Below are 7,534 nucleotides of genomic sequence, written 5' to 3'. Positions count from 1 at the left end.
CTCACAGCGGAAAGGTAGACTATTGCTCATGCTGTAAGAATTTTCCACTGTGGGAATTTTCCATATAAAAAGTATCTTGACGTTTGTTTGCCTAATTAATTATTCATGAGCTCATCAATTGAAGCATTGGGATGTCTAGGGATTTTCCGTTCAAAAAAGGGGAAATCCCTTGGTTTGCCTTGGTATATTAGCTTTGTCACGCCCAATATTTCCATATTTGGGTATTGTTGACATCATCAAACAACAGGCATCCAAATCTGACCAATCACAATCAAGATCTCTAAATGATACGGGCGCCCGCCCTTGCTTACTAAATAAGTCAACCCCGCCATGTGGTCTTCTGTGGGAATATCCCTATCAGGGCCTGGCTTGGAGCCGGCCGCCAATGCATTTGAAACTTTTGAGTGACTGTTCGCCGTGACTAAACAACCATGCGCTATTTTAGCACTCTGTGAATGGTAAACAATGACATCGTGAAGAGGCTAGACGTGGACTGGAAGAATTGATAACTCGTGAATAATTTTCCGATTTTCAGAGCAAGTTTGCACTATTATTTTTAATTTATTTTTGTTTGTTTTTTTTATGTGGGAAATGGTCTGGGAAAATCAAAGGAATACTTGAGTATTGTTTGACATTGTGATTTGAATCTTTTTGAGTGTGTCACTTTTTGGTTTTGTTTTTTTTTGCTCTCGTGGTTCATTTTATACCAGGGCGATTCTAGAGAGTTGGAGGGCGAATCGCCCATCGTGTGATGGATGCCACCGCGCGTGTCCAGGATCTTTTCATGCGGGGGGCTCAGAGGGGCTTTCAGAGTTATGCAGCAGGGGGCTTAATGGCTAAAAACGGCTGATTTTACATGATTTTTAACAAAGTGCGGGGAGCTACAGCACCCAAAGTTTGTAGCAGACATTATGCAAAAAGAACAAAATCTCCTCCCCCACAGAGGACAAAACCTTAACAAACAGTGTGCAATCAGAAAATAGCACAATAATAGCTCGGAAAAAGACGAATTTCAACAAAAATTCTGAGCCCGTTTGCCGGGCACGTCTACACAGCTCGGTGTTACATATTCAGCCTCAGACGCTTTGAGAAATTTTGCGATCTCAAGTGTGATTCCAAGTAAGAACCCGGGGTAAGAACTCTCTTTTAAAAACATCAAAAACCGCCGATGGGCGACGGTGTTTAACTTACTTTTGAGAAACTTAGCGATACTCAAGTGTAATTCCAAGTAAGAACTCAATTTTAAAAACATCGTATTAAACATAAACATCAAAAACCACCGATGGGCGACGGTGTTATTAAACTTAGCTTGGTGTCTACCAAACCATCAAAATTTTCGGTGTACACGGTGTATAACGCTTTGATCCACCGTCGAGTGGGTGCTTCAATAGCACCGGTTTTTTTCGGTGTACCGAAACACCGCTACACGTTAACTACAATACAGTGTGAGCATTCAAAATCTGACCTTGAAAGTCATGAAAACTATTTTCTGGACTTCCGCCCTCCCCACTAGATATGTGGGTAGTGAATTATTACCCTGCATTTTAGCAGAGTAGAAATGACCCAATGAAGGTGTGAGGATTAAAATGCGGGTGAAGGTGAAAGCGTTGTAATGCGAGGTGCTAAATAAACACGCTGAAAGACCGTATGGCCAAGAAAAATAATTTGTTTGCTTGCCCTCCAGTGCGATTTTTGTGGCGGTAGGTCGGTCGGAAATTTTTTTTTTTTAATGACTCACTACTGTATAGGCTGGCAGGCAATGAACATTGGTCATGTGGAAAAATACATCAAAACTTCACTTCAGCGGCTAACCGCTGGGACACGCTGCTTTTTCCTATCAAATGATTATTAACCCCTACTTTGTGTATCATCATTTCTTACAGGTTTTTTTGACTTCCTTCTTGACTTCCTTGACTTTCTTGACACTCTCACAAGTTTACTTGGTCTGCGCACTGGACTCAAGCTTCTCTGCCGTTCTACAGGATAATTCCTGTACCCATATTCAACTGGTTCAAGGATGGTGACAGGCGGCTGCTCTTGAATATACACTGGCCGCATATCTGCGGGAGGGGGTGGAGGTGGTGGTGGAGGTGGGGCTGGATGAGATGGTGGAGGTGGTACATCATCTGTGAAATAAGAATACAATTGGTTTATGAAATATGTTGAATATTCGTTTAGGGAACAAACCAAGAGTTTGATGACATCCCAGAAATGAAAATCAATTCCTTAGGAGGCTCCACCCCTTCCCCTAAATATAAGTGTGATATATTGAAAATTCTAACCTGTATTTCTGTGATATTGGAAGCTCCTGTACCCTACACATAAGTGTATATATACTATTGGTGCATCAATATACTCAAATTAAACAGAGCATCAAAATGATGCATATTTTCTTCATTACATGCTGTTCATATATAAAAAATAATAGAATATTGACTAGATTTGAAAGCAACCACTATGGAGTGTCAATATCAAACTTCAAAAATGATTCAATTTTGAGAAATAAATATTAAATCCTTAAAAAGGATCAAATTTGACTGATATTTAAATTAGTTTTTACAAATGTAATTTAACTTTTAACCCTTGCCACCCTAAGGCACAGATTTTCATTTAAAACACATCATCAAACTTTTGGCTTGTTCCCTTTATAGTGGGATATTGTTTCACTATGATGCCTAATATTTTGTCAAGTCTTGTGAAAATTCATCCAATCTACCTCTATATGTCAAAATACTTTCACTCACAGCACAAAACAAAGCACCTCACACAAATTTCCAACTATACAGTAGTTTAAATGTGTGAAGATTTATTAGTGAACAAATACTACAGACGGTCTGGGATTAGATGTGCATTTGTGATATTATTAGTTATCCCCTGTTTTTTTTCATGCAATCCAAAACATATCACTGGTTTGAAGTCGTAGGTTAAATGTGATAAAACCTCAAACCAGTGACATTTTTCATATTGGATTAACAAACAGGGGGTAATAAATTTATCATTCAGAAGATATGAATTGAATATAAATCAATAAGTAAATAATACTGAATACTATATACAATCCTAAGGAAATCAAGTTGTACTCCAAATTTTTTTTTTGATTTTAGCAGAATAATACTGCCAGGGCCATGTAATATGGCACGTCTCTGTCAACACACAGTAGCATAATTGCCGTCTCTTTGGCATATGCAATCAGCACAGTTAGCAATATACCACAAGTATACAGGCCTGTTAATTACCAGTGCTGATTAAGAGCTGATTAATACTGCTATATATTGAACGGTAATCATATGAAAGCTGAACAATACAAAATTTGGCTATTAACCAATGAAATGTCATTATTCATGTCTACTGAATGATAAAGGTTTTCTCCATCCACTTTGCCTTAAGGATGTTGTGACATAACATGCCCATGAATTTTGATTTGTCAGACTGCAAGCTATAAATTGAATGACAATGGTAGAGGATGAGCCTAGACTCCTTGAGGTGCTGGATTTGGCCAATCTGCATATTGTTCCCCTGACATTCATTTCACGGCTAGACATAATTATGGTTAAAGTCTTAAAGCCATTATGTCCGATTTTCATCAAAATTGAATTTTGTTACTCTTTACTCAAAATTTCACAAAATGCACCAATGGTACTGCAAAATTTACTAAATCTAAAACACATCAAACATAAGAATTATATGAAAACACATAGCCCATACGTCTATGAGGTAAAGATCTTGTGTGTCTGCTTATCAAGTACTCTGCACAAAAGAGAAAATAAGTAGAAAAGTGGCCAAATATATTAAACACTTCATTAAACAGAACATGTATGTGATATAACCAAATGTGCCCAGTTTTAGCTCCTGGTGTGTCCAATATTTTACACTGTAAACTATAGGACCAGGAGCCATCTTTGGGAACAGGGTTTTAGCTGAAATTTTTCAGTAGATATCCACAAAAAAAAGCTTATTCCCAAAATTTCAGTTGATTTCGATTTTACATTTGCGAGTTATGCATGATTTATGTGTATTACACTGCTCCATAGGCCAGTGTTGTAATTTTGTTCTGGTATACCAGAATGAAATTCAAAATTGAGGATATCTTTGCTAAACGAATTAATCTGCAAGAAATTTTTGGTACATAAACAATTTGTAGCCAGAGGTATACAGTGGTATTAAAATCTCAACTTTTTTTGAAAAAAGTGGGGGGGATGTATTATCATTTATATTATGTATGGAGATGAAGAAATAAATATCACTACCAAACCAAGTTCCTGTTTGTCAGAACTTTTATTAATACCAGTGGCCTACCGCATTCAGAACTCTATTTTATATTACCAACGGCATTGTTAGAGTGGTGGCAAACGTCCACGCTTACATGTGGATCACGAAATGCCCTTTTAAGTACATGAATACTTTCTGTGAGCAATTTATATTCAAATATAAATCCATACCTGGCATCTGCAATGATGCTATTGAGGAGGGGGGACATTCCATGTGTATAAAAAGAAGATGTGTGCACTATACAATAATAAATAATTCTTTGTCAGTAGCCGTGGCTTAGTTTGTTAGCGCTGAATTTCATTGGTTTTTGCATGCCGTCTATTACATGGTAGCATCTGCATCGTTGCAGAAGACACTTGTCGAGGCACGAGGATATAGTGCAATCTATGGTATAATGCGTAAACAAAATCGCAGTACGCGCAATTAAAACTGTAAACAAGTTTCTTTCATTTCAGAAAAAGCTTTCATGACGGTTAATTAATTCCTGTAAAATAAACCAGTGTTTAGTTATCAAAATAATATTCAACTGACTAAGAATGAGAATAAACGATGTGAATTTTTGTTTTTACTATCCTCTACCATGTGATAAACGACAGACAGGTCTAATATTTTGAGTTTCACACGGTAGATGATAGTACAACAAAAATTCATATTGTTTATTCTCTAAATTACATACCTGGCATTTGAAATGATGCCATAGCAGTAGGGGATGTTTGATCGGCTGCATTCACTACACCTTGGTCCATGAACCTGACAAAACTAAACAACACAAAAAAATTGATACAATGATCAGGGTATTGTTACATAATGTGTATAAATAAATTGGTTTAACATGTATCAACACAATTAACCATTTCTAGATTTTTTTGTTTTTGTTTGCAATTATGCCTCATAATCATTATGCCAGGTGAAGTCATATCTATAATCTATAATCAATGGGTGATTTTTTTAACCTATGCTAACATTTGTGCAATAGAAATCAATAGTTAAAAAACACATAGAGAGACAAGTCGGTGTTTAGTTAGTATGCACAAACAGTTATCTGAGGCTTGTTTTCATTTAATAGCATTATATATCTGGTTCAGTATTTAGGCTGTAATTGCTGCAGTAGATATTTACATACTATTCCAATCTCTTGACACAAATTCATAAACAGTAATAATATTCAAGAGGCAGTGAACCAATAGGAGCACATCTTTGATAAGTACATTTCATACATTAATTTTCGTCAATGCACAAACCCGCATTTGTGTTCACATATTACTGTGTGACGCGCGAGCATGTACGGAGCACTGGCATGGTCAATTTAATTATGAATGAAAAATTCTGGGCCACCAATGATGGCATTTTTACTTTTGATTTTTTAATACAAAATACCATTATAACAACGATGGTTTTATGATGTTTATGAATGAGGTTAATGATTGAATAGGATTTTTGTAGTGCAAATGACAAACATTAATGCATTTGCCCTTTAATTTTTTCCTATCACAATGTATTCCCTCTTCCAAGTCATGCATTGTTCTGGTAAAAAATGAAAGGGTGCATGCATTGATTTTTTTCATTTGGATTACAACAAAATCCTATTCAATCATTAACCTGTAATCATGTGCAATGTGAAATTTGAATAACAATGCAAAATACATAAAAAAGTGTTAAAACATAGGAATCAACTAAAGTAGCAAATACAGGTATTCAAACAGTCAAACAACACTAATTTGATTGATACAAACAGAAATGACATCTACGATGTTCCTATAACTCAATGCTGTGAAGAAGGTGAGGATTTATTACCATCAGAATAACAGTGCTAATTGCATACATTTACAAATGACATTCCACAAATACTAAGAAACCATGCCTCTTATATACAGTAAAACAATGTATTCTAATGGCACAATTAGTCTTATAAAGTGCTGCATGTATATTTGCACTTTATTCTGACACATATTCCCTTTTTACTATTCTTTCCTTTTGACTGCTTCAATAAGTTATCTCTTTTCTATAAAATTTTTCAAATTGCAGCTCTCTAGAAAATGACAGAAAATTGGATTTGAGAGTAATAATCAATGCCATACGTGTACACATCAAAGTTAAGTGATGATTAGGCTATTCCAGTTGAAATCAATATTCCCCCAACAGAAGACATGACATTAATTTCCCACATATGGGGTGTCGATTTCAAATGGAACATTCTGGTAACCCCATTCGAAATTCACACTCCCTGTGTGGAAGATTAAGGTCATGTCTTCCATACAGGGTGTATGGATTTCAACCAGAATCTCCCATTAAAGACTAAAGATAGAAAAAAGTTCATTTTAAAACTACACAAATTAGTGTAAAGCTAAAAGCTGTGAATATGAAATCTAAATCAATGGTTAAAGGTTAAGAAAAACTACAGATGTTTTGATGCAGTCTGGTGATGGTGGGACATGTAACATGTCATCAAATCTGCATGAACTCTATTTACTGCCTTGTGATATCACTAATGACCTACTATCTCTTGTCTGCTGCTCTCTTTCTTCTCATTCTACTCTATATGTTACTTGATGAACGTGACTCTTGCTTACATCAGAGTCAAAAATAACCAACTTTTTTAATTGAGTACCCAATGGTTTGCTTTTATTATGTTTTGATGAATCCAAGTGTGTGAAAATATTGGATCCAAAACATAATAATGATAAAATTGATGCTTTATGTCTAGTGTTTATTGAATCATGTTATGAGTTTTAAAATATTGGACTTGACTACGTCTCATCCAATATTTTAAAACTCATAGCTCGACCAATAAACATGGGCTCAATCGATCCAATTTTATATCAAACATCGTATCACAAGTATCCAGACTCTTCAATGTGTTTAAAACCACATTGTTTGCAGCGATTGTCCAGAACACACCTGTCGAGGACACTGTTAGTGCGCCACCAATTGTAGAAATTGCCATAATTTGATTAGGATGTTATTTCTTGGAAATGATTGCCAACATTTGATTCACAAACAATGGGATAGTGTATGCCACTGCAAAATATACATGTGGACATGAATGTTTGTAGATTTTTGGAATATCTACATTAATAAATTAAATCTCGGCTATAAATTTGCCTAAGGACATTATCAGCAAATTTTAATGGTGATCAAGTTTTATAAATTCTTTGAACAATGTCGGTAAAGAATTCAATTGTGTTTTTTTTAATTGTGATAATCAATTGTTTTTAACAATCGCCCAAGACTGGCTTATATGAGCAAATCATCTACAACAGAAACC

The sequence above is a fragment of the Amphiura filiformis genome, chromosome 5, assembly GCF_039555335.1.
Source record: "Amphiura filiformis chromosome 5, Afil_fr2py, whole genome shotgun sequence".
Classification (NCBI taxonomy): domain Eukaryota; kingdom Metazoa; phylum Echinodermata; class Ophiuroidea; order Amphilepidida; family Amphiuridae; genus Amphiura; species Amphiura filiformis.
The sequence above is the reverse complement of the archived record's forward strand: the minus strand, read 5'-3'. Positions refer to the sequence as shown.